Source organism: Prionailurus bengalensis, chromosome B1 (genome assembly GCF_016509475.1).
Source record: "Prionailurus bengalensis isolate Pbe53 chromosome B1, Fcat_Pben_1.1_paternal_pri, whole genome shotgun sequence".
Taxonomy (NCBI): Eukaryota; Metazoa; Chordata; class Mammalia; order Carnivora; family Felidae; genus Prionailurus; species Prionailurus bengalensis.
In genome coordinates, this window is record NC_057344.1 from 13,770,408 (window position 1) to 13,798,298 (window position 27,891).

At 38.8% G+C, this 27,891-nt stretch overlaps 1 protein-coding gene and 1 pseudogene across 17 annotated transcripts in view; one reads left to right on the plus strand and one right to left on the minus strand.

Annotated features, from left to right (window-relative positions):
• Nucleotides 1-27,891, plus strand: part of TENM3 (teneurin transmembrane protein 3) — a 453,850-nt gene that overhangs the window by 226,560 nt on the left and 199,399 nt on the right. The gene's annotated exons all lie outside the window — the stretch shown is intronic.
• Nucleotides 14,688-17,392, minus strand: LOC122470470 (annotated as a pseudogene).

Genomic DNA, 27,891 nt, shown 5'->3' on the forward strand with positions numbered 1-27,891 from the left:
AAAGACACTAGAAATTGTTGTCCCTAGGTTTGATAATGAGGGTCACATTCACGTGCTAACTCAAACACTGCTGGTAACTTCCTGATTCAGGGTTTTGAGAAACTTTTAGGGCCTCACTGGGGGCCAAGAGTGCCACACACATTAATAATACCTGTTAAGGTCACAGACCTAGCATGGGCCTGAGGGGATGAGAGGGAAGCGATGAGGGCTTCATATGGTTCACCTCGATTCTAGAGCATGGCTTTGCTGATTCTGCTTGGGTCAAGCAGTAATTAAAAAGCTATTATTTATTGATCATCTGCTATCAATTACACGCTGTGACAGATACTGTCTCATTGAGTTTCATTCTCCTTGGACCTCCAGGGTACTGGCTGTTAATCCACATTTTCTGCCTTAGAAAAATGAGACGCAGAGGTTCAGACCAAAGTTGACCAGATCCCAAAGACAGTGCATAGTTTTTGTGTATCCGTATTGTTGAGATTAGAGTAGATGGACTCACGTGAATAATAAGACTTTTTGGAATCTAGCCAATAGCGTGTACAGATACACAGGAGCTACATGTGTTTCAGATCCTGCAACACAAATTTATCAAGTCAATTTAAAATGTTAATTTTGAAGAAATTGCTTTTTTTAAGTTTTATTTATTTGAGAGAGAGAATGTGTGTGTACAAGCACGAATAGGAGAGGGGCAAAGAGAGAGGGAGAGAGAGAACCCAAACAGGAGAGAGAGAACCCAAACAGGCTCGCAGTGTCAGCGCAAAGCCCGACGCGGGGCCCAGGCCCGTGAACCATGAGATCGTGACCTGAGCTGAGACCAAGAGTTGGATGCTTAACCGACTGAGCCACCCAGGCGCCCTGAAGAAATTTCTGCAGAGTATTATGATAAGTTTTCAGGCGTGTTCCTCTGAAGAGACGTTTAAGGGAGTTTTCGACATGGGAATCAAGCCTCTGAATTCTGTTTTTGGGAAAGCATCACGGGAACGCGATGATGCAGTTTTGTAGACACCATCACGAATATTAAGAAGAAGAAACAGGGATATAATAGAAGCGAAAGGGAATATTGAAAATCCAGTGTGTTTGTGTTTCAGCCTCGTTTCCCGGATGGAATGAATGTCACAGATATTGATGACTTCCAAGCAGGGAATCTGTTGACGTTTCTAAAGGTTTTCTCAAGGATTTGAGATGGTTTATAGAGAAACCGATAGAGGAAGTACTGAAGCTTTATATTCGAATTGGATTTTTTGTGTGATTCCATATTTAAAAGAAAGTTTATTCGTAGTTTGCTTCTAGATCTTCGCAAGTGTTAAAATGTTTTATTTAGTGCTAAGGAGAGCGCATCATTGAAAGGAGTGTACTTACGCAGAGGTTCTTTTACATGTGTCATAATTTATTACTACTTATTTTTATACAGCAGGAAACACATAGTTCGTTGTTCAGGAATAAAAATAATTAGCTATAATACCATACCAACAACTAAAATGAATTCTTTAAATTTTTCTTCAACCTTTTTTTTTTATTTATTTTTGGGACAGAAAGAGACAGAGCATGAACGGGGGAGGGGCAGAGAGAGAGGGAGACACAGAATCGGAAACAGGCTCCAGGCTCCGAGCCATCAGCCCAGAGCCCGACACGGGGCTCGAACTCACGGACGGCGAGATCGTGATCTGGCTGAAGTCGGACGCTTAACCGACTGCGCCACCCAGGCGCCCCTAAAATGAATTCTTAAAGGCCTTTAGCTCAAAGTTGTTTTCACTTGAAGCGCAGAAAAATATTTTAATTCACAAAAACTTAGTTCTTGGGCATGCTGCCTTCTGCCTTTCTCACCGTGTATCCAAAGTCCGATAAACTTAGAAATTTAGGTTTGCTATGTGAGGCTAGACATTTGTGTTCTTTCCTATGCCTTTTTTTAATCGTTTAAAAGTGACCAGTCAAGGGGCCCCTGAGTGGCTCAGTCGGTTAAGTGTCTAACTCTTGATCTTGGCTCAGGTCATGATCTCACGATTCATGGGATCGAGCCCCATGTTGGGCTTGGCGCTGACGACATGAGGCCTGCGTGGGATTCTCTCTCTCTCTCTCAATATAAATAAATAAGTAAACTTTAAAAAAATGACCAATCAAATCAAATTGGTGATTCCAATAAGATGCAGATTTCTACTCTTATAAGAACTGCAATTTACCACAGCTTTATTATTTCTTATTTATCTATTCGTTAATTTCTCCTTCACAGTATTCCAGAAAGGATACTCCTAAGAAGGGTTTAACTTACCGATTGTTTTCATTTGGTATGCATTACTTCATGAATTTATTTATTGCCCTCTTTTCTAAATTGTATTTTAAAAACTTCTGCAAGTTCCTTGCTTTTAGAAGTGAAGGAGACATCTTTAAGCGAAGGAATTTTTCTGAGCTACTGTACCAAGAATTATTTAAAATGTTAAAGCATTTCCTTGAGCCATTCATAGGTGCTATCTATTGTATACTTGAACTCAAATGAAAACACAGAGTAAAATCTATTATTTTTGCCTTCTTGATAATAATTTCAAATGATATGTGTAGATAAAGCTTTAGTTGTAATTGACAAATAACCAATTAATACACCTAAAAATTTGTTTACGTTTTTGTTCCACTTTTTCTCTTCCCGGCCACTGCCCTGCAAATTCCACACCGCACCGCCGCCCCCCACCCCACCCGGCACCTGTCATGCCCACAGGATTGGGTGGTAATAAGGTATCAACTTCTCAATAAAACTTATTTCAAAAAGGAAAACCTTTACAATGCAATTGCAGATGGTAAAACAATTTATTCTGCTCATAGATATAGAGCATATGTTTCCTTTTTCTAAAATAACTTTGCGGATAGGCCTTAAATCTGGCTATCTTTACAGATTATCCCACCAACTTCTGCTAAACTTCAAGATAACACGAACTACAATTTTTGGTTTTACAACTGCAGTTTTTATCTTATAAACAAAGGCTCTTATAAACAAAAGGTTCTAATTATCGAAGAAGCAATTAACAAATTTATGTTTAAAACTGATCACCACAGACATGTAGTAAAATTGTAGTAAAACACACACACACACACACACACACACACACACACACTTACCCCGCCCTCCCCCTCCCCCCCACCGCCAACATACACCCAGGGCTTCAAGTAAAATTGAGGAAATCTGAATAAGAAGGGTGCATTGTATCAATGTGAATATCCTGGTGTAAGTTTTGCAAGTTCCCGTTGAGGGGAACCAAGCAGAGTGTCCACATACCTCTCTGTATTATTTCTTAAAATTGCACATAAATCTACAATTGTCTCAAATGTTTCAGTTAAAAACACTGGTTAACAGGGGCACCTGTGTGGCTCAGTCAGTCAAGCGTCCGACTTCAGCTTGGGTCATGATCTCATGGTTCGTGGGTTCCAGTCCCGCGTCAGGCTCTGTGCTGACAGCTCAGAGCCTGGAACCTGCTTTGGATTTTGTGTCTTTCTCTTGCTCTCTGCCCCTCCCCCGTTCGTGCTCTCTCTCTCTCTCTCTCTCTTTCTCTCTCTCTCTCTCAAAAGTCAATAAACATTAAAAAATTTAAAAATAAATAAAAATTTAAAAAGACAGGCGCTTTTAATATTCTATATCCTACTCCCTTCCAAAATGGTAACAAAAGCAAATTATAGGTTTATAATGCTTTACTTTGCGACTTATCTCTGTCTTCATGATTGTCTTCATTTGCATAAACATTCATACATAAAGTATACATGCACATGTACACTTAGGTTTATTTTAAATATTCTATAAAGCACTTCTTGGGGACCATGTTTCTGTATTTTGGGAAATCAAAATGAGTTAAAGTTGTTGGACTTAGAAAAGCAAGAAATCCTTTTTAGACAGAGCACTATATTAAAGTTAGATATGACATGGAACTTCTATCCTCAAATCCTCATCTACACATGTGAGTAGTAATCAGTTAAGCAGTAAGAGTCTCCGTGTAAAAATAGCCACTTTTCTGTGCTTTCCTTTGTTATTATCCGTTATGTCCAAGGTTTGGGCACCGTCTGCAACAGTCTAGGCTGTGTTCAATTCCTTTCACTTTCAGGGTGCAATAAAGCGTTACCGTAAGCAGAATCCAACTTAAAATAAGAGCGAACCCAGGCTTATGTTTCAGCCAATTTCCAAAAAAATCCACTATCCAATATTTTGACATTTATTCCATAGATTTTTTTGTTACCTTTTTCTTTGTCTCCACCCTGCCACATCATGAGCATCATTTTATTTTTTTAATATAATTTACTGTCAAATTGCCTTACTTACAACCCCAGTGATGAGCATCATTTTCAGAAGTCAGGTTCAGTTTCCATTGATTCCATTTGCTTCCTTCCCATGATTCTTTTTCCTTCTGCCTCTTCGTCTGTTTTTTTTTTTTTTTAATTTTTTTTTCAACGTTTATTTATTTTTGGGACAGAGAGAGACAGAGCATGAACAGGGGAGGGGCAGAGAGAGAGGGAGACACAGAATCGGAAACAGGCTCCAGGCTCCGAGCCATCAGCCCAGAGCCTGACGCGGGGCTCGAACTCACAGACCGCGAGATCGTGACCTGGCTGAAGTCGGACGCTTAACCGACTGCGCCACCCAGGCGCCCCTCTTCGTCTGTTTTTGATGTGAGTGGCTTGTGTGGAAAAGCACCTTGAATGTGGGAGAAAAAAAGAAAAGCATTTGGTTTACAGAGACTTTGTATTATGTTTTCCTCAACACCGTGGAGGGTTACAAAGCTAGACTTTGCAATTTCAAATAAGAGGCAATATAAATACTACAGTGCACTGGTGAGGAAAAAATTGTAACACCCACAGTTTAGCAGAAATATAAACCCGTTATGGATAGATTTTTCCAGAATGATGAGAGGAGGGAGAGCAAAATAGGGTTAACGTGATGAGATTGTGTGATTTTAAGTAATTTTAAAAGATGAGAGATAATTTTTTTTATTTATCTTAAGAGAGAGAGAGAGAGAGAGAGAGAGAGAGAGCAAAAGTGGGGGAGGAGCAGAGAGAGAGGGAGAGACCGAATCCCAAGCAGGCTCTCTGTGGTCAACTCAGCCCAAAGCGAAGCAGGGCTCAAACCCAGGAACCGTGAGATCATGACCTGAGCCGAAGTCAAGGGTCAGATGCTTAACCGACCGAGCCACCCAGGCGCCCCGAAAGATGAAAGATATTTCTGAAGGTATTTTGAAAATCCCATGCACATCTCTCTCTTTTAGCCTACCCTGCATTTAATCTGTTGCTAAGGTAATCAGTTTATTCTGCCTCTTAATTATCTTTTAAATGTGGCCCCACATCTTTATCCCCATCATGGGCTTGGGTTTATGGACTCCATGCAATAGTGCGAACAAATATCTACTAACCTTCATCCCTCACCACTCGTGCAAACATAACACACACACACACACACACACACACACTCACTCACTCACTCACCCCCTCACCCCACATCCATCCCCCATGCTGGTGCCAAAGTGATCTTCATAAAATGCATCTCAGACCTTGTCATTCATTAGCTTCAAACCATTCAAGCACCTTCCTGGTTGCCAGTACAATATGTGTGTGAATTCTGTAACCCGTACACAAGGCAAGGCTCATCAAAATCTTTCTCCGTCCTATGTTTCCGACTTCATCTCCTAAGTCATTTGCCTTCCGTCTGGCCAGATGGGTCTGGCCTCCCCCACCCATCACGCCCTAGCCAACGTGAACTACTGCTTTTCTGCACATCACGTCATCTTCTTGGTTTTGCTTGTTTCCCAGTTGTCCTGGAATCTCCTCTGTCTGCTCTTCTGCCCGAAATATGCATGCCTGGGGATAACTCCAGCATTGTTTTATCAGAAAAGCCTCGTGTGACTCTTTCAGAAATGAGCGTATTTCATCTCTTCGATAATTTACCGGATAGTGTTTAATCTCTTTGTATGTTTATACCCAAGAGTGGGAGGGCAGTGTAGGAAAAAAGCTTTGGAGTCAGACACAGTGGGAGCTGCCAAAGGGCAGGAAACTATCTGTTTAACCGAACATTGAATCACTAGTACCTGGCAGGTACCTGAAATACTGGAGGCATTCAATGTATATGTCTTTGTATGAATTATTGAATGAAGCGATCAATAAATAAATGAAGGAGGTAATTTGTGTCTTACTCGTTGGAATTGGATGGAATATCAGCCCGGGAGGCATTTCTAAAGATATTAAGCATTTGAATGAAGACCCCCTCCCCCCCCCCCCGTTCTGTAGGATTGCTATAATGAAGGAATGAATATCTACAAGGAATTTTTAAGCCTTCAGTAGGTTACATAGGAAACTGTAATAGTTAATTTCAGAAATAGCGATGGAGTCATCATCAAGTGGATCCATAGAACGACATAGAACATACAATGAATCCGGAAGAAAATATATATAAATTTGAGGAGTATAATCTGCTTTAAACACTAATAGCTATGTTTATCAGGCAAATAAGTAACACACTTCTTTTTTTCCAGTTTCAGCTCTCCTTTCAATTCCTCAAATACTCAGCAGCCTCTAAGATATCTCAACAAGACATCCTAATGTGTAAAAATTTCTAAACCATTATCAACCTAGCGAAAACCTACTTTTTTTAACTAACGTGTCCCTCATTCTGTGGTAAGTGCCCAGTAGGTATATGTGGAATGAATGAATGAACCATTACCAAATGAGTCTGTTCAGCCCCCACACTTACAAAGACAGTCATCACTTCAGCCAAATGCTGTCACAAGGTCCTTAGACCCTAGGCGAGTCCCCGGGTTAATCATCCTTCGACTTCTTTCCTCGTAATAAATCTCTTCCGAGGAACCTCTGCATGGCCTTACCATATCAAGTAAAAATTCTCCTACTTGGATTTTAAAGTCATCAGTTGGTCTCACTTTGTTCTTCACTTATTTTCCAAACCAGTGTTGCCGCTCATCTCCAGCTGTTCTCTATCATGGCCGATTTGACTTGCTTATATCTTTGCTTCTCCCTTCGGTTTACCTAAGGTTAACTAACCCCAGCACAGAGCAAAGGCTTCCATATTTGTTTTCCCCCTATAGTTTGGGTTGGTTTTTTTAAATTATTTTTTGGCACTTGCCTGAGATCTGTGTTGTAGCTGCTTCAAGGATGGAAGTCCTATCTCCAAAAACAGCATAAGCTCCTTCAGTCCAATCAACCTGTCTTCTGTGTCTGTCTCTCCAAAGTACTGGAACGTTATTGGGGAAATAAAATTTGCACTTGTGATTTGGCAGCAATGAACCATTGTTGATTCAAGAAGAATACACTTAAGAAAACGAAGTTGTCTATTGTAAGCGGGATAGACCGGCATGGAGAGCGTCAATAGACAAAAATGTCAGCATACACTTTTTTGCAGGGTTTATACTTAGCAGACGAGGGTTTTTATTTAATAAATGAGAGAGGGAGGGATGATAAGGGTAATGGGAATCAAGTGGAGGACACATAATCAAGGTATGGTTTTAATCAGCTATGAGCAAACTCATTGATGATTAAATACAAACGATCAAAGAGGGTAAAAGCCAGAAAAATCCTCAAACCTTCAAGTAGAAAATGGTGACTTCAGTGGAGAAGTGAAATGGTCGAGAAGGAAATGATGGGTTGGGCAGGGTATATGCATGAAAGGGGATGACTTCCGTTTTGCGCAGATTGGCAATGCACATGGAGAAGACAAGAAATATGATTCCTTTAAGGTGTGTTAGGTCAAGAATCATGACATTACGTTGGCTAGAATGGATTTTTAACGTTGTGTCCACACAATAGAGATGTGCTATCTGTGTTCATTTTCAGAGCTCATACTTGACGCTGATTTTTTTTTTTAAATCTCGTCGGTGTATTTTGAAGCAAACTTGTTATGGTAATCTGGTATAGAGAAAGTTAATGGAAACACTCATACTAGTATACTTTTGTTGTAATGTTTCAATGTCATGGATCGTTTCAATGTAATGGATCGGTGCCTGCTGGAAGGAAGTTGGCACACTAGGAACTAATTTATCTGTGAGAAAGGGAGAGGGGCAGAGGCTGAAATCTTCGCTGTCTTGAGAAAATTGCTTGATGAGGTTTGTTTTTGCCGCCGCTGTTTCTATTGCTTTGAATAGGATATAACTGTGCCTGAGGACCATTAGAGGACAGAAATCAAATCTTAATCAGTCGTGATGTTTTTTTTTTTTCTGTTTAAAAGAAAGTTCCAAATTTGCTTTAAAGCCTAGGGAGTTTAATTAAAGTAAGTAGAGACAAAAGTACTCTTTTGAGAGCCGTCATTTCTCTTAATATGACACTATTAATAATGTAGTGTAATGCTATTTTGGAAGTTTGGTTCTTTCCTTGTCTTTTGTCTTGTTCTGACTCCTTTCTATATTCTAAATGAAAGGGGAATAAAGCCCTTAAAGGAAGGTACTCTATCTACTAAATTCACTGTCTCCTTGGGCACCACATCATCTCTGACCTCTTCTGTAATTCTTTGAAGAAATAACCCCTGCAAGCACTAATTTTTTTTTTCCTTTCCCTTCCTCTTTTGTTGTGAGCCTCTTTTCCCAACAACATTTGCCAGGTTCTTCACAAAGATTTTTTTTTTCTTTTTTTCCCAATTAGGATGAAAACTAGATCATTATGTGACCATTTCATTGTGAGTGTCACTTCCCTTTTTGACAGCTCCATTCGCCGTACCCCGTTACAAATCTTCAAATTTCTGACCTGCCTTGAAATCAGAAAGCGCTTTCATTAACGCTGGTCTTTGTGAGCAGCAAGCATGAATGAAGGCGTGGCAGACATCACAGCCTCATCGTCAAACTTACCTGCTTTGTCACTCAGTGCCACGGCAACGTGCTTACCGCTTAAATCCGGTGATCTCGCTTTGAACGCTGATGATGTGTGGTGCATTTTTGAATTTTAAGAGTGTTTCCGAGGTCACTTTTCGTTTTTGTACAGTGATGTGTTACCTCTAGCTTGGGTTTCGTGATCTTCGTTGTTTGAAAGTTAATCAGTATTCTTTGTTAGAATACCTTCCGATTTGCTTGAGGAAGCGTTTGATGTCACGTGTCTTTGTCCGCCGATTCTGGTGAACATTTTTTAAGCCAAATGATGTATGTAAGGTGTGACCCCTCCAATTGCGCTATCATGCCAAAAAGACAGTTCTTGAACGTGATCACGTAAATTGGACTTTTATCCTGTTCTCACACTCTGTTCTTATTACATGCATACGATTAAAAAATTAGAATTATCCTGTGTTTTCACATGATAGGTAAGAAGCAAGAAATTATACGGGAAGCAGATATTATTTTGTTTTGACTGTCACATATGAACTTGACCCTATTTTGATGTCCTCGCTAAAATGTAAACACGGAAGTATATAATGAAGGTTGGAAGTTAAAGAGTTAAGTCTCTGGCCATACTACCCTGAATGATCTCAGAAGCCAAGCAGGGTCGGGCCTGGTTAGTACTTGGATGGGAGAAGTTAAAGAGTTAACAGTTCTTTATAAACCAGAAGGCCATTAACTTTTAATAATGCTGTCTCAAATATTTGGCTGTAAATTGTGGTGATAATCAAATATGCGCCTATGGGATTGTGCTTTGTAGTACTGTTTGATTTGATAACTCTGGTAATCCCTGAAGCACGTTAGGAAAAATATTTTATGCTTACATTAGCAACTATTGTGAGTTTGTAGAATAACCTGCCAACCCCAAGATGTATTGTAAGGACAAGAAAAAAAGGAATTCTGTCTCGGAGCTTGTTTCTTTTTGTTTTCTTTTGTTTTTTGAATGATTACTTTCAGAAAAATTTTGTAACCTAATACATTTCGGTTTCTTACCATGAGAAAGAGATGAACTGGCTTCAGAAAATTTCAAAATGAGACAAAATACTGCCTACACACTAAAAAATGTTGTCTTTATAAAACTGGATGATAACGTCCACATTATTTTTTTTATCTGTGTTCCGCATTTAACATGCTGCGTAGTTTCAGGGCCCCTGGGTGGCTCAGTGGGTTACGCATCTGACTTCGGCTCAGGTCATGAACTCATGGTTTGTGAGTTCGATCCCTGCTTCAGGTTCTGTGCTGACAGCTTGGAGCCTGGAGCCTGCTTCCGATTCTGTGTGTGTCTCTTTCCGTCCCTCCCCTCCTTGTGTATATTATGTATAATGTACATAATATAATAATAATAATATGGTATTGTTATTATAATAAAAGTATTATATTATTATAATATTAAATCATTATAAATTAGAATTTATATAATTATGGATATATTATAATGATAATTAACATAATTTATAATAATAATTTAATATTATAAGGTTGATTGTTGTTGGTATGAATTTTGTGTATACTTAGGATATTAATCCCTTGTCAGATATATGATTTGCAAGAATCTCCCACTCAGTAGATTGCCTTTTCATTTTGATCATGATTCCTTTCATTGTGGAGAAGCTTTTCATTTTGGTGTAATCCCGTTTATTTATTTTTTTGCTTTTGTTTCCCTTGCCTTTGGGGTCACATCCACAAAATGTTGCTAATTAATATATTATGTTAATATATACTATGATAATTTTATTATAATAAAACATTACCATTAATTACAATACTAATTAATAATAATATATTATATTCTAATATAATAATATAATATATATAATCCATTGATGGATGCTTAGGTTGTTTCTATTTCTTGGCTATTGTAGATAATGCTGCAGTGAGTGCATAGGGGTATGTATATCTTTTTAAATCAGCGTTTTTGTATTCTTCAGATAAATACCCAGAAGTGAAATTGCTAGGTCGTATGGTAGTTCTGTTGCTAATGTTTTGAGGGCCCTCTGCATCGTTTTCCATAGTGTCTGCAGAAGTTTGCATTCCCACCAACAGTGTACGAGGGTTCCTTTTTCTCTCGATCCTTGCTAACGGCTTGAGTACGTCTCCTTTGGGAGAATGTCTGTTTCCTCTGTCCATCTTTGAATCAGGTTGATTTGTTGTTGTCAATTGGTATGAATTTTGTGGGTATTTTGGATATCAATCCCTTGTCAGATATGTGATTTGCAAGAATCTCCCATTCAGTAGATTGCCTTTTCATTTTGATCGTGACTCCTTTCATTGTGGAGAAGCTTTTCATTTTGATGTAATCCCGTTTATTTATTTTTTTGCTTTTGTTTCCCTTGCCTTTGGGGTCACATCCACAAAATATTGCTAAGACCGATGTTGAGACCAATGTTGAGGAATTCTGTGGTTTTAGTTCTCATAAGTATTTAATCCATTTGAATTAATTTTTGTGTGTGGTGTAAGATAGTGGTCCACTTTCATTCTTTGGCATGTGGCTGTCCATTTTTTTCAACACCATTATTGAAGAGACTGTCCTTTCTCCATTGTGTGTTCTTGGCTCCTTTGCCCTAAATTAATTGTCCATATATGTGTAGGTTTAATTCAGTTGTGTCCCCCTGATCTACCTGTCTGTTTTTATAATAATACCATAGCTTCAAGGTATAGTTTGAAATCGGAGAGCATAATACCTCCAGTTTTGTTCTTCTCCCTCAAGATTGCTTTGGCTATTCAGGGTCTTTTATGTTTCCATAAAAATATTAGAATTATTTCTTCTGGTTCTGTGAGAAATTCCATTAGAATTTTGATGGGGATTGCACTGAATCCGTAGATTACCTTGGGTAGTATGGACATTTTAACAATATTCTTCCAGGGGCGCCTGGGTGGCTCAGTCGGTTAAGCGTCCGACTTCAGCTCAGGTCACGATCTCACAGTCCGTGAGTTTGAGCCCCGTGTCAGACTCTGTGCTGACAGCTCAGAGCCTGGAGCCTGCTTCCGATTCAGTGTCTCCCTGTCTCTTTGCCCCTCCCCTGATCACACTCTGTGTCTCTCTTCCTGAAAAATAAATAAACATTAAAAAAAAAACAATGTTCTTTCAGTGATGAGCATAGAATCTTTTCATTTATTTATGTCTTCAGTTTCTTTCATCAGTGTCTTTATCATTTTCAACGTACAGATCTTTCACCTCCTTGGTTAAATTCATTCCTAAGTATTTTATTCTTTTTGTTGCAATTATAAATGGAATTTTTTATTTCTCTTTCTGATAATACATTATTAGTTATATATATATATGTATGTATGTGTATATATATATACATATATATGTATATATATATATATATACATATATATATATGTGTGTGTGTGTGTGTGTGTGTGTGTGTGTGTGTGTGTGTGCTACAGATTCCTGGGTGTTGATTTTGAATCCTGCTACTTTACTGAATTCATTTATTCTAATATTTTTTTGGTGGGTCTTAAGGATTTTCCACATATAGTATCATGTCATCTGCAAAAGGTGACGGTTTTACTATTGCCTTTCCAATTTGGATGCCTTTTATTTCTTTTTCTTGCCTAGTTGCTATGGCTAGGAATCCCAATACTGTGTTCAATAAAAATGACAAAAGTGGGCCTCCTTATCTATTTCCTGGTCTTGGAGGGAGAGCTTTCAGCTTTTTACCATTGAGTATGGTATCAACTGTGGATTTATCATCTGTGGCCTGTATAATGTTGAGGCATATTCCCTTTATGCCCACTTGGTTAAGAATTTTTAATCATAAATGGATGTCAAATTTCATCACATTTTTTTTCTGCATCTACTGAGATGACCGTATGAATTTTTAGTCCTCATTTTATTAACGTGCTATATCATGTTGATTGCTTTATGGATATAATGTTGAACCAACTTGCATTCCTGGAATAAATTCCACTTGATCATGGCGTATCATCCTTTTAATGTATTATTGAATTAAGTTTGCTAATGCTTTGTTGAGAATTTTCCATCTGTGTTCATCAGTGATACTGACCTATAATTTTCCATTTTTGTGGCTTTCTTGTCCGGCTTTGATATCAGGGTGACACTGGCCTCATAAAAAGAATTTGGAAGTGTTCCCTCTTCTTCAATATTTTGGAAGAATTTAGAAGGATAGATTTTAAATCGTCTTTGAATGTTTGGTAGAATTTATTGGTGAAGCCATCTGGCCCTGAACTTTTTGTTTGTCAGGAGGTATTTGATTACCGATTTTAGCCTTTTAATGTTAATCAGATTTTTTATTTCTTCACGGCTCAGAAGATTGTTGTATGGTTTTTTTTTTAACTTTTTTTTTATTGTACTTTTGAGAGAGAGAGACAGAGTGTGAGCAGGGGAGGAGCAGAGAGAGTGGGAGACACAGAATCTGAAGCAGGTTCCAGGCTCTGAACTGTCAGCCCAGAGCCCAATGCGGGACTCGAACTCACAAACCACGAGATCATGACCTGAGCCGAAGTCAGACACTTAACCAGCTGAGCCACCCAGGCGCCCCTGTATGTTTTTTAAGAATTCATTCATTTCTTCTAGTTTGTCCAGTTTGTTGGTGTCTAGTTATTCAGAGTAGTCTCATATGATCATTTCTAATTCAATGGTGTTATTTGTAACTTCTCTTTAATTTCTGACTTTGTTAATTAGAACCCTCTCTCTTTTTTTTTTCTTGGTTGATCTAATGGTTTGTCAATTTTATCTTTTCAAAGAACCAGGTTTTAGTTTCATTGATCTTTATTATTTCCTTTTTTCTATTGACTTTGGGCTTTGTTTGTTCTTTTGTAGCTCTTTTATACGTAAAGTTACATTGTTTGAGATTTTTATTTTTGAGGTAAGCCTGTATTACTGTGATCTTCCCTCTTAAGAACCCCAAAATTTTGGTGTATCATATATCTGTTTCCATTTGTTTCTAGGTATTTGTTCCTTTCTTATTTGATTTCTTCATTGACCCATTGGTTGTTCAGCAACATACTATTTAATTTTTACATTTTTCAGGGTTTCCCAGTTTTCTTCTTGTAACTGATTTCTGGTTTTGTACCATTACGGTTAAGGAAGAAACTTGATAGGGTTTCAGTCTTCTTGAACTTATTAAGACTTGGTTTATAACCTAACCTGTGATCTATCTTGGAGATGTCCCATATGCACTGAGAACAGTGTGCATTCTGTAGTTTTTGGATGGAATGTTCTGTGTATATCTGTTAAGTACATCTGCTATAATGTGTTGTTTAAGGCCAATGTTTCCAGAGTCTGCAGTACAATCTTAAAGCTGACCTTTCATCTCCATTTTCTTCTTGACAAATGTCTAAATCAAAACTGACAAAAATAATTATTCCTGTATAAATTAGTATGAAAAGCTTTAGAGTCCTATTCTGTGACCATTGCCAGACTTGTTAATTTCTCAGAACTTTCTTTCCTTGCTTATGAAATAGGAATAAGTAGTGACAGATTATAAATGGCTGTGGAATTAAATAAAATAATGTATGTTGAGTACATAGCCTAATGAATTTAATAAACTGTAATGAGTGTCAATTTCCTCCATGGATTTCTCCCTCCCATGGTGCCTCCCACTTTTGCATTTAGGATGTATAAAGTTACATTTTATAGATTCTAGATTTTTAGAAACTCCCTTTTAGATGTGTAGTAACTCCTTTCTAGAATTACTGGGTAAAGTAATTTACTCATGGCTAACTATAAATAAATAAACAAATAAATAAATAAAATAGAAAAATATGTAGTTCCTTTTTCTTGTTTTTCTTTTTCTCTTTTTCTAGTTTCTTGCAGTAAGCATTATCTTTTAAGCACACAGGTTTTTTTTGAGCATTAGGGGTTAAAGGACTTGTTATAGACTGGATATGGACGTGTTGGAATGCTTTAGAAAATCGATTCTTGCTAATGGAGAGAATGTTTTTAAAGTGAACTATTGCCATTCCTTCAGTGAACCACATACAGCAGAAAAAATTCAAGTAAACATTGAAGGAGAGGCAAGTTCTTCCTTATAGAATTAATGAGAATTGCAGTGATCTGCCATGGGGAATTAGAATCTGAAAACCCTTTTCCATGCGCATTATTCCCAAATGTCTAGAACCAGATAAGTAGACTCTAATTTTAAATGTGCAATTATCCAAACAAGATGAATGTGCAGGGCAACACTGGATAAGACTGTCGATCTTAATGTTAATATTTTTATTCTCCTTTGTAACAGACATATAGTTGGCAAAAGCCACGTGTCTGTGAGATCCCTAAAGACCGCAGCTAACTCGGGAGAGATAGAGCCAGCTTTATCTCACATCAACTATGGAGATACAGCCCAAGGGAGACACATCCCAGAATAAACCCTTTGCTATTTGCCTTTATAATGTCTTTGATCAATTGTTTTATCTTGAGTAGATGTTTTTGCTTTGTTTTTGAAGGAATATTGAATAACAAGGTGGATCACATGTGCTTTTACTTTTTGGATCAGAGAAGCTAAAGCAAACAGCATGATCATTGGTAAAAATGGCCTGTTTTATGTGTGTATACTGCAGTGCAGTTTAAAAAATGCTGTAATTATAATTCCAGAACTTAAGAATTTGGGTGGATGCCAGCATTCTCCCCTTCATAGGGGAAATTCCTTTGCAAATCATTTGAAGTTGGGACAAAAATTCCGTAGCTCCTTTCTTAAGATCATTGCGTCTTCATGGTTCAGATGATACAGGGGAAAAGCTTCAGTTCAACCTCCTGGAGAAGATATTGCAATTCCTGTGGTCTCATCAACCTGGAGAACATTGGTGGCTGTCACAGTGCAGGAGTGAAGAAGCTGTTTCTTCACACAATAGTTATCCCCTGGGCCAACGTCTGTTGCCACCACTGGCCCACCTGTGTTCAAGTCCACACCTACAAGTTCACCAGATTCTGAACGCTCTGCTCTAGCTTGAATTTTAATTCACTGGAACGTCAAAACCAGAGCTCTGGGCAAGAACCATGGCAATCATGAGCAGCACGTTACCAAATGCTTGAATACCAGGCTGGGCTTCCCCTTTATACCAGGCTTATGATCAGGGCTTCTGCCATTGCCACCACCCCTGCACCAGCCCCCGGATGACACAGCCATCAGCCATAGAATTTTCAACAGCCCTCAAGCCATCTCTTACTGTATCCTTGACTTAAGTAAGCGTGTGCTTATTTGGTCCTTTGGCCAATATTGTTACCATTTCTCAATGAAGGTGAACTTCTCTTCTCCCAATGTATCCTCGTAGACAAGACCAGCATGTCCCAAACAATCAGGATTTGGGTCATCCAAAGAATGTAAAGCTACCCTCCCACAGGCAAGAATCAGCCTTTCCACAGTTCTCCCTTTAGCTCTGCACAGAGCTGCTATGCCTTCTTTTGCAAGAGCATCTAAGGAAAACAGTCCGTTCCCTCGATTAAATAACAACAGATCTTTTCTCTGAGTCTGCACAGACTTTTTCAGCTCTATCATTTTTTAAATTATATCTTCAAAGAATTTTCTTTCCGCGTTTAGTACTTTCTCTCTCTCCTCTGCATTCTTGTGAAAGACAAGAATTCGCTTATTTTTTTTGACATTCTTATGACACATTGCACATGTGAGGATTACAAACCGTCCTTTTTTTCACATCAGGATGCCAGGCCCTTTGGTCCAAAACAAGACCTCTGATGAAGCTTGTATTGGTTTCAGATTTACGCTTCATCTCCTTAACCTCAACCATGAAGAAGTCAGTAGGTTCATCTTGTTTTGTAACGGCCCAGATGGAGTCCGCCACAGCCTCTCTTAGGACGGTAGCACGTTCAGCGTGAGCTTTAGTATGTGGAGATATTCTGGCCAACACTCTGTGTTACCCTGTCCATCTCTTTGCTCGCTTTGACTTGTTGCAGATTCAAATCTGACTGTTGTTATTCTGGTACAAAGAACTTCGGAAATGTAGAGATCCACCTGTTTGGCCAGCGCTCCAACGATGAGGACGCTGGGGATGGCTCACTCACCAGTCATGTCACCTTGGGCTACTTTGGCTCGTAAGGAGGCTGTTGGGTGTTGAATTTGCATTTTACGAAGCAGCACGTTGCAGTACTTAGTAAGCTTGATGTCTCCAGAAGCACGAATTTTCATGGTGCCCTTAGGCCCCGAGTTGGTCCTCAGAGCATCCTGCAGCCCTTGGGCCACCTGGGCTTGGGCACCTCGGCCTTGGGGCTCAGGGTCTTCACGGCCACCATAGCTACACAGCAGAGGAAGAGAAAGAGACCAGGCACGCAGATGCCCAAGCTCTTGAGTACATTTATATTTTATAAAATCCAAAATAACGTGTAATAGCATGGGATACTTAGAAGTTAGCATCCAAAGCTTTAAACTGTGTGTATGTGCACGTACACACAGACACATACACATACACACACACACACACACACACACACGTAAAAAATGCTAGAGAATTGTGGAATTTTTTTTAACTGGGAAAAGTTATTAGAAATCATAATCTATCCCCCCTAATTTTATAAATAAAGGTAACCGAGGATGAAAGAATAGAATATATTAAAAGATAGTCAGGAGTTTACATTTGTTGGTTTATGTTCAGAGCAATATATATATGGTATCGTGTGTGTATGTGTAGACATATATACACACGTATATACATACACATATGTACACATACACATGTGTATACATACATATGTACACATACACATGTGTATACATGCATATATACATATACATATGTATATACATATGTGTGTATACATATATACATACACATATGTATACATATGTGCATGTACATGTGTACACATGTATACATATGTGTATGTGCATATGCATACATACATATGTATAGATGTGTGTATACATATATACACACATACACATATACATATGTGTATACATATGTATGTGTATATATGTATGCACATACATATACATGCATGTACATATATATACATATATATCGAATACAAAAATTTCTTTTTTTCACTTGTAATGTCCTAACTTATATATATGGAAGATTATGTTATGATTTGGGGTCTTTAATAAATGAAAATGACATGTTTGATACCGAGTTTCAGAAATTTTGAAATTAATGTCAGGACACTAATTTCTCTTAAAAAGTAAATTGGTACTTGGGGCGTCTGGGGGCCTCAGTCTTGGAGCGTCCAACTCTTGATTTCAACTCAGGTCGTGATCTCACAGTTCGTGGGATCGAGCCCCCTGTCAGGCTCTGTGCGGACAGCCTGGAGCCTGCTTGAGATTCCTTCTCTCCCTCTGTCTCTGCCCCTCCCCCAGTCACATGCATACATTCTCTCTCTCAAAAGAAATGAAGTTAAAAAAATAAATTAGTGATTATATTTAGAAAATACAATACAGGGGCACCTGGGTGGCGCAGTCGGTTAAGCGTCCGACTTCAGCCAGGTCACGATCTCGTGGTCCGTGAGTTCGAGCCCCGCGTCAGGCTCTGGGCTGATGGCTCAGAGCCTGGAGCCTGTTTCCGATTCTGTGTCTCCCTCTCTCTCTGCCCCTCCCCCATTCATGCTCTGTCTCTCTCTGTCCCAAAAATAAATAAAAACGTTGAAAAAAAAAATTTTTTTTTTAAATAAAAAAAAATAAAAAAGAAAATAAAATACATATTTCTGTAGCACAAACCCAGTGAGTGTAAAATAGTGTGAACTGCATCCACATCCCACACGCTTTCCTTACTCGAAGATAATACACATGCACACTGATGAAGGTTTTGTGAGTGATGTGTGCTTGGCACGTATTTTGTGTATAACAAGCGATTTAGTAAAATATTCAGGCAAAGCAGATATATTCAAGACCCCACACGTGGGAATACAACAGATTCCGGCAGAGGATTTTTTTATTGATAAGTAAATAAATTCTAGTAATCCAGACTTCACCTCAGTTTTAAAAGAATCATCCTGATTTTCAGCAGAAGGGCCTATTTGTTGTAAACCCTAAGCAGTCTTTCCGAAACCTGAAGAAGATGTGTGAAAACAGCCTGCAATAAAAATCACGCACGCTTCATAAAACACTACTTGATAGATATCACTTGCGCCATTAGGAACCGAACGACAAAGGATGTAATTTCAGTTCTGGCATGCAATATTAATCGAACGCCTTTAAAACATCTTGCTGATGGGAAGTATGACAACGTGACATTGAAGGACGATCAGCTAAAGACATCTGTCTTAATCAGATTTTCAAAGTCAATGCCATAGAAAGCCAAGTTGTTTCATTCACTTTTACGTTTTCCCATGTTTCAGTGAGACCATGGTTTCTAGTACGTTGCTTTAAATACAAAGAGTACAAATTAGTGCCTCCAAGTATGAGTTCATTATATGAGATTGAAGCACACTTTAGCCACACGTGTGGAATTATCTCTGTAATAATGTACATTCTTTCCACCTTTTATGCTAGTGATGCATTATCCTGTGTAAACACTCTAAATGATATTAAGAGATCCTTTTAAAACTATTTTTAGGTATACATTTGCCCTTATAAATGAAAATGGAATGTTTTTAAAGACTTTCTTGTGCACCTGGTTGGCTCAGTCGGTCTGACTCTTGATCTAAGCTTAGATCATAATCTCACGGTTTAGGAAACATCAAGCCCGCATTGGGCTCTGCACTTATATCATGGAGCCTGCTCAGGATTCTCTCTCTCTTTTTCTCTCTGCCCCTCTCCTGCTCATGCTTTCTCGCTCTCAAAATAAATAAAAACACTTAAAAATAAATAAAAACCTTGTAGAAAGAAATTAAGAAGTTATTGGGGCACCTGGGTGGCTCAGTCGGTTGAGCATTCGACTTCAGCCCAGGTCACTATCTCACAGTTTGTGAGTTTGAGCCCCAGGTTGGACTCCAGCACAGAGGCCTCTTCAGATCCTCTGCCTCCCCTGCCCCTCCCCTGCTTTCACTCTCTCAAAAATAAAATAAAATATTTTTAAAAAATTTTTTTAAAAATATTAAATTATCTTATGGACATGCTCACATATAAACATTTTCTTTAGCCAAAAAAATTACATGTACATATATTAATACTTCACAGTTTATAAAAATACTCTAAAATATACATTATCTCTTTGAATTCCCTGTATAGGAGTGATTATTAACCCCGTTGTACAGATGAGACATTGGAGAGTTTAGAATATGAAATTGATTTGCTCAGGTTACCCAGTTACTAAATTCTGGAGAGGGAGCTTGCACCCACGTGTTACAGACTGAATGTGTGTTTCTCTCCAAGTTCATATGTTGAAACCCCAACCCCCCCCCCCATGTGACTTTATCTGGCGATGGGAACTCTAAAGTAGTAACTAAGGGTACTTGGGATCATAAGGGTGAGGCCTTGGTTCCACAGGATTGCTATTGTAAGACGAGATGCCAGCGAGCTAGCTTGCTCTCTCCAGGAGCTAAGTGAGGACACGAGTAAGGCAGCCATCCGCAAGCCAGGAAGAAACCCTCACCAGAAACTGATTCTGCTGCACCTTGATCTGGGACTCCAAGCGTCCAGAACTGTGGGAACATTAATTTCTACTGTTTAAGTCCCCCATTCTGTTTTATCATGGCAGCCTGAACAGCCTACTCGACCAGATCGTTACTCTTCGGCATTGTAAATCCACTTATCGCTTCGATGGAAAATGTTAATACCTTGCCATGAAAATGCTCGTGGGCTCGTGAAAGAAAAGATCAGATGATCTGCGAAAGGATATCTTCGTCACCTGCTTTCTTCCGAACCTCTATTTTGAGAGGAAGGTTTCTAGTGGCAATTAGCATCCCGTAGAAAAGCCCCAGCCTTCCAGCTTCAACAAATCGTGCTTACTACTACTTTAAAAATCACAACAAAGCCTCAGAAAATCCAGATCATTAATCTCCTAAACAACAGTAACTCATATTTCTCTAGTACTTTGCAGTTCTTTTCACTGCAAAGTCATTAAAGCAGCAGAAAAAAATACATACTGGGAAGGGGCTTTTACTGTTACGTACACACCAAATGTTATCCCAAAATTATTGACCTAGGAGGGCATTCAGCAAGGAAGCAAGTGTCAGCTTAAACTGTGACTGTTTCCCTTTTAATCAAAGAGCATCATTGCATGGTTTCCACTTGAGAAATCGCTCTCATTCATCATGCCAAGAATGGGAAGGATACAGCGGGTTCTGTTAGGTTTTTTGCATCTACATAATATTTAGTGTCTGTGGTAACACGCTTCCCTACCTAGAGGCCATCACGTGACTGGAAGGAAACGTCAAAGATTTTATTCTGTTTCAAAATTAAGACCTTTATAGACAATCTGGACTCAATAAATTGCAGATAACAAATATGAAATGAAATAATATGCTAGGGAAAATGTCAATGGCAAAGTTAGTATTTGGGGGGAAGTGAGATCAACAGTGTTGTTGGATACTTTCTATGTGTTTTCTGATCACTGATTTTTCCTGTGTTTGCTGAAATATTTAAAAAATAAAAATCAGAAAAAGGTTTGGACAAAGTAAAAATCTCTTTTCCCTAAAAGTGATTTGTAATTAAAAAAAATTTTTTAATGCTGATTCACGTTTTGAGAGACAGAGACAGTGTGCAAGCAGCACAGGGGCAGAGAGAGAGGGAGACATAGAATTCGAAGCAGTCTCCAGGCTCTGAGCTGTCAGCACAGAGCCCGTCGCAGGGCTTGAAATCACGAACCATGAGATCGTGACCTGAGCCGAAGTCGGACGCGTAACTGACGGAGCCACCCATACGCCCCAGTTCTTAATTTTTAAAATGCATTGTAACCCATAACTTTTAAGAGATTCATTAGTTTTCTTTTAGGCTTGAAAGTTTCGTGCTGGCTTTTTTTTATTAATTGTTTACACAAAAAATTTTAATAGTAAAATCTGAAGTAAATTTAAGTTTGATACAAAATGATTTTGACTATATGTTCCTTAAGATGTTGCTAGTTTACAACATATGTAGTACAGCATGGTTTATTTTAGAATAAAAATATTATTTTTAACATTTATAACAAGATAATTTGGTACGGTATTTGTGTCATGAATTAATGTGGTGGAGTTTTCATAATACTTACAGTTGAAATAAAGTAATTTTTATTGTATGTCCCTTAAATGCTTTATATGTATAATTTAAGATAATATGGGGCTGTTAATTACCTTAAATTTTGAATATTTATAACATAATTTAATGTTTCAAGAAAATATCATGTTGTACCCAAAAGAATTATAAAGCTAAAAAACTTCAGAATTCATTGTCTGAGCCCACCTTGCTCCCCACGGCATTTATTTACAGAGAAGAAAAACTGAGCCCCAGAAGTTAATTGATTTATATGTGGTTTAGTTAAAGCCAGAACTAAACCCTATACTTTCTGTTTCCTTTTATACAAGACATCTTCTTCTATAAAGACATCTTCTCTGTGATAACTGAAAAGCATAGCAAATTCACATCATTTCGAATATTCCATTTGCTTTTCTTATTCTTTAAAGCCATTTGTTATGTGTAATAGCATGTAGTCGCCTCCTAGCCTATCCTTATCCATATTACAAATATGTGCTTTATTATATCATGTCATGTACTCCATTGAAAGTCAATAAAATTTAATTGCACTAAAATCAAATGATCATTAGGTAATGAGAGAAGTTTTGACTGATCATATGTCAACAATTCTTTATTGTCAAGACTGGGACAACTTCTTCCCTTTTTGCTTACTCTCTCAGGTAAAGTACTTTAAAATGGGTGGAAGAATATCCTGAAACATATACTGAGGCATTTTAAAGGTATTTTTATCCAGTTTTCTATGCATGTGTAATAGGTATGTTTTATGTATGTTTCTATAAGAAATGATTGTGCAAAACTAAGAATTTCATGGAGGATAAATCTGCGGCATTACTAGGCTTAAGTATACTAAACGATGAGTTATTTCACAAGCAGAAGGTAGCCATTTACATTTGTTTCCATCCACTGAAATATGTTAGGGTGTTTGACGTTTTAGATTAGCTGCATACTCTTGAGCAGTAACCATTGCAGTCTGAGTTCTCTTCAAAGAGAAGTTACTGCAATTTAGGAGAAGTCGCCTTTGAAATAAAATATCACCCCCGCCAAAAGCTTTTATCCAATAACCAAAAAGAGAATAGCAGAGATAATTCATATGAAATGAAAAAGAGATCAGTACATTCATGTTCTATATGCCATAAGCATGATATTAGGAACTTTGGAGAAAGCTGTTTAAGCAACTCTAAAGAAGGCTCAGTTGTTGGCTCTGCAACTCTGTCTGGATGTATACTGAGCTCTGTTATCCTATCTTTTTTTGTCTTAGAACTACTCTTTCATGTTTAAGCACTCTTGATTTCTCTGATGCCATCGGAGTGATTTCCCCAAATCTCTTTTCCAATTCACTGGTACTCTCTACAGTGGTATCTAATATACTGTTGAAACCATAGAGTAAGTTTCTGATTTCAGTGGCTGCATTTTTCTTATTTCTACACATCCTACTTTTTTAACTGCATTTTTATACTGTCTTATTCTTATGGTTTTAATTTCTTTCAAGTCTTTAACATCCTGAACATACTGAAGTTTTAGTAAATGATTATATTATCTGAAGTTTTGGGGGAGAGCAGTTCTGCTGTTTTGTCTGTAGAATTTGACTCAAGGTAGATTGTTCCCATTTAAACTTTGTGACTTTAGTCTGTTAATTTACTGAAAGCTGTATTTTGTTTGTGGAAATCCTTTGTGACTTGGGTTGAGAGCGTATTCTTTAAAGAAGTTTTGCATTTGTTTCTGCAAGGTACCCCAGGGAGGAGCATTGCAGATCCAGGATCAATTTTAGTATTAATTTTTTGGCTGGAAGTTCCCAAACTACATTGAGAGTATAAGTCTGAATCTCCTATGCCAACCCCAAAGAAGCCCAGGCTAGTGGCTAAAAATTTCAGGAGTTGGTTTCTTTTCCGTGTAGGACTCAAGACAACACAGCAAGTTTCCTTACTGTTCCATTTGCAGTGAGATGTTTTAAGTCTACTCTTGGACTGAGGGTATAGTATTTCAAGGGTCAAGCCTCATATATGTAGGGGTCTCAGTAACAACTGGTGTATTATGTTTTGTTTCTTCTTTGGACATAAGAAAGGTTACAGAGACAGGCAGTTCTCCGCATAGAAGCTACCAGGTCATCTCACATGCTGTCAGCAATTTTTCTCTCCCCTTGGTTCCTGCCACTTCTTTCTTCCAATTCAGTTATATTAACCTAAAGTAAAAGTGCCACTGGTAGGCTGACTCTTGGCTCTTTTGTTTCCTGTTACATCCTCCCTGCCTGGAACAGAGTCTGTATAACTGTTAGACACTCAGTAAGTATGCTAAGTGCATCAATCCAAAAGGTATTTAATATATTTTACCCAGCACTTCTAGCATTTTATGGCAAGGGAGTTGGCAGGTGATCTGGGTGGTCACACGGTTTGAAGTAGAAAGTACAGTGAACTCTCATAGAAAAAAGAATGCAAAGATTAAAGTCTTTAAGTTTGGGGGCGCCTGGGTGGCTCAGTTGGTTAAGCATCTGACTCCTGATTTCGGCTCAGGTCGCGATCTCACTATATGTGAGACTGAGCCCTGCATCAGGCTCTGGGCTGAGCACGGATCCTACCTGGGAATCTCTCTCCCTCAAAATAAATAAACTGTAAAAAAATAAATAGATAAATAAAGCCTTTAAGTCTTTCTTTTAATCCTCCTTTCAAGGTTTGACCCCAAGGAAACTAAACCAAATTCTCCCTAAGTATAGTAGTAAATCAGTTCACCTGTGCTCACTGAAATTATACCCTGTAGTCAGTACAAGTCTTTCTTTTGTGCCTTCTCATTTATCTCTAAGTTTTTCATACTCAAATGTCTTTCTATAAACTATCTGGTGATCAGTCATCTGGTGACGAAGGGGGTAAGCACAATATTATTTATGTGTATGGTTTCTAAAACACATTTTAAATTCTTGTTTGATTTGCATGCAGCTGTGTGAAATGTTTAAGTGACAGATGACTTGTGGTGAAAATGTTTACGTGGTGCCATATTTTAACCAAAGGCTTGCAGGCGTCCATCAGTGAGCAGTGCACTTTCAAAGACTTGAGCCGGAAGAGTAAGTTTATGTGAAGTAATTTTCTGAGATGAGGCCTTTCATTTCCAGTTTCCACTATAGTAGTTTAGGTGGGTATCTTATTAATACAGCATTGTTGGAGGGAAAGGAGAGAAATTGGAAGTCACCCTGAATATCTAAATATTTTTGCTCTACTAGGAGCTCCACTGAGGTGTGGTCTGACAAAAAAAGACGTATTTCCTCAACTCAGATTTTCCCCATTTATAAGGAAAAGTCTTGGTGCTTCCATTTTTTCCTCAGAGGATAATAAAGGCAACTCAGTGTCTGTAATGTATATGAGATTTTTCTGGGCAAAAGAGACATTTTCATTGTATAATTTACTGATTTCAGTGTCATAAGATGTTTTGAATTTATATTATGTGCCCTTCCTAGTAGCTCTTGAAATGTAGCCAGATGAAGGAGGTGTTGTTACCTACATTTACCATTAGAAAATCAAGGGAAAGGGGCACCTGGGTGGCTCAGTCGGTTAAGCCTCCGACTTCGGCTCAGGTCATCGTCTCATGGTCTGTGAGTCCGAGCCCCGCGTCGGGCTCTGGGCTGACAGCTCAGAGCCTGGAGCCCGCTTCGGATTCTGCGTCCCCCTCTCTCTCTGCCCCTCCCCTGCTTGTGCCCTCTCTCTCTCTCTTTCCCCCCCCCTCAAAAATAAATAAACATTAAAACAAACAACAACAAAGAGGTCAGTTTCGAAGAAAACTTGGGTTTCATTTGTAACCGGTAGGAGAAAGTTAGGGATGTTAACCAGGGAGTGAAGTGAGAAGGAACACGTTTTGCGATCTAGAAAGAAGGGTTTCAGCCCCATCTTTGCTAAGCATCAGTAAATGGGTTTGGCTCCTTCTAAATGTTTGTGTAGCTCAACACGGCCTGTGGATCATATTATAAACTGTCAGGGGACCAGAAGCTGAGTTTATTTGTTTATTCAGCCTGCTGCCCGGAGCGTCCAGGAGTACATAAGCCATAGGCAAATGATTGTCCAGGATGTGTCTTGCCTAACGGCACTTCTCTGGGTTCAGTAAAGTTAAAAATGTGTTTGTTCCTTTGTGTGTGTGTCTCTCTCCGCCCTCCTTCCTCCTCTCCTTCCCTCCCACCCCCATTTGTCTTTTGTTAGCGGATTTTATTCACATTGCAACCAATTGTTTTCATACAACACAGCTGTCACCCTTCGATTCTGTCCCCCTTGTGAAGCAGGGTACTTCTCCTCTAGGGACCTGGGCCGCCCCACAGCTGAGGTCCAGGGAAGGAAGAGGACAGACTTGTGAAGGAAGGTGTGTGGGACAGAGTGGTCGGGGTGACTTTGGGGACACCTCTTCAGCTTCCTCTTCGCCTCTCACCCGACCCTTACCTTTCGGTCCCTCCCACGCGAACAGGGGCGCACGCATGCGCACACACGCATACATGCACACATGTGCCTCTCACCTGACACCTTTCAGTCCCTCCCACGCGAACAGAGGCGCGCGCGCGCGCGCGCACACACACACACACACACACACACACACACACACGCAGACACGCATGCGCACAAAGATATTTTACTCCCCCAGCTTTCCTGTTTCAGAGTTCATTTCCACAGTGTTCCCCAAAGACCATAGCCCAAGGCTGTAAAGCAGAGAAAAACTGGGACTGAACTGCACACAGCAGTCTGGAAGCTGCTTTTAATTAAAAAAAAAAAATTGAACCAGTAAACATGACCAGATATGTTTTAAAAAACCAGGCGTCTTCCTCTCCCCCCTTTTGAAAATTCTTGACTTGCTTCTCTGGTCATACTACACGGGAAGAAGAGACAGGCTGACTTCGTGACTGTGAGGTTAAAATTCCCTCTTCCGGCCAGACATTAGTTGCTTTCTGATTCCCGCGACATTTCAGATTGTTGTTTTGGTACCTGTGACGGGAGAAAGTCTTCCTGTTCAGACACACTTGATTGCATGTCCTTGTGCCTTGTGATAGTGGTATTGATTACTGACAAGGCTTCTCAGTTACAACGGGTCCTTGGACAACATGGGTCCGTTTCTACACAGGTTTCTTTCCATAAATACAGGATTGTAAATGTATTTTCTCTTCCTTATGATTTTCTTAGTATTTTCTTTTTTCTGACTTACTTTATTGTAAGAATGCAGTCTATCAGTCAACTGTTTATGTTATTGGTAAGACTTCTGGTCAACAGTGGGCTATTTGTAGTTAAGTTTTTTTGGAGAGTCAAAAGTTATACTCAGATTTTTTACTGCACAGGGGCTCAGTGCCTCTAACCTTTGCGTTGTTCAAGGGTCAGCTGTACTGTTTTCCCTCATAATGTTCTTTCCTAAAGAGAGTTCTTTCTTTTCTGGCATTAATAAGTTACTATTTAGCACTTACGGTATGTCAGGCACTGTATCTTTTAGATTCTTTAACTAAGCACTATAAAATACATGAAGCTCAGAGAGACAGATGCATAACTTATTCAAGAAAATATCCCCCTGCAAAAGAAAAATCCGTATTATCGTTATTTGTCTCTATGGTACCTTTCACCTCACCAATCAGTAGCATAGTTGCTATTTAGGAAAAGTTATTAAAACTTTACTCTCTTCCCTCTGCAGAGCACAAATAATATATCGTACATTTGCTTGTAATTGGGGTTTTGTAAGTTACTTAAACTGGAATCTGTCCCGTAATCAGATCTCTTCCGTGGCTCCTAACACTTTCGCGGGTTGTCAACATACCTTATTCAGTGTATGCCATGAGCCAAGTCGTTACCCCATGTTAATGGGTTTAATGGGGCGGCCTGAAATGACACTCTTGGGCTAAATTCTTTGGTGACAAAGGGCTGAGCAAAATCACCAAAGTTGGATCTATCTAATATTTGTTACTGATAAATTATCTGCTATCAGTTGCATTTATCAAATAAAAACAGGCAGCTTCTAGGCTATCCTGAAGTTACACGAGCAATAGGAACTTGAAAAACCTCAGGCAGAAAGAAGAACTAAAATGAGTA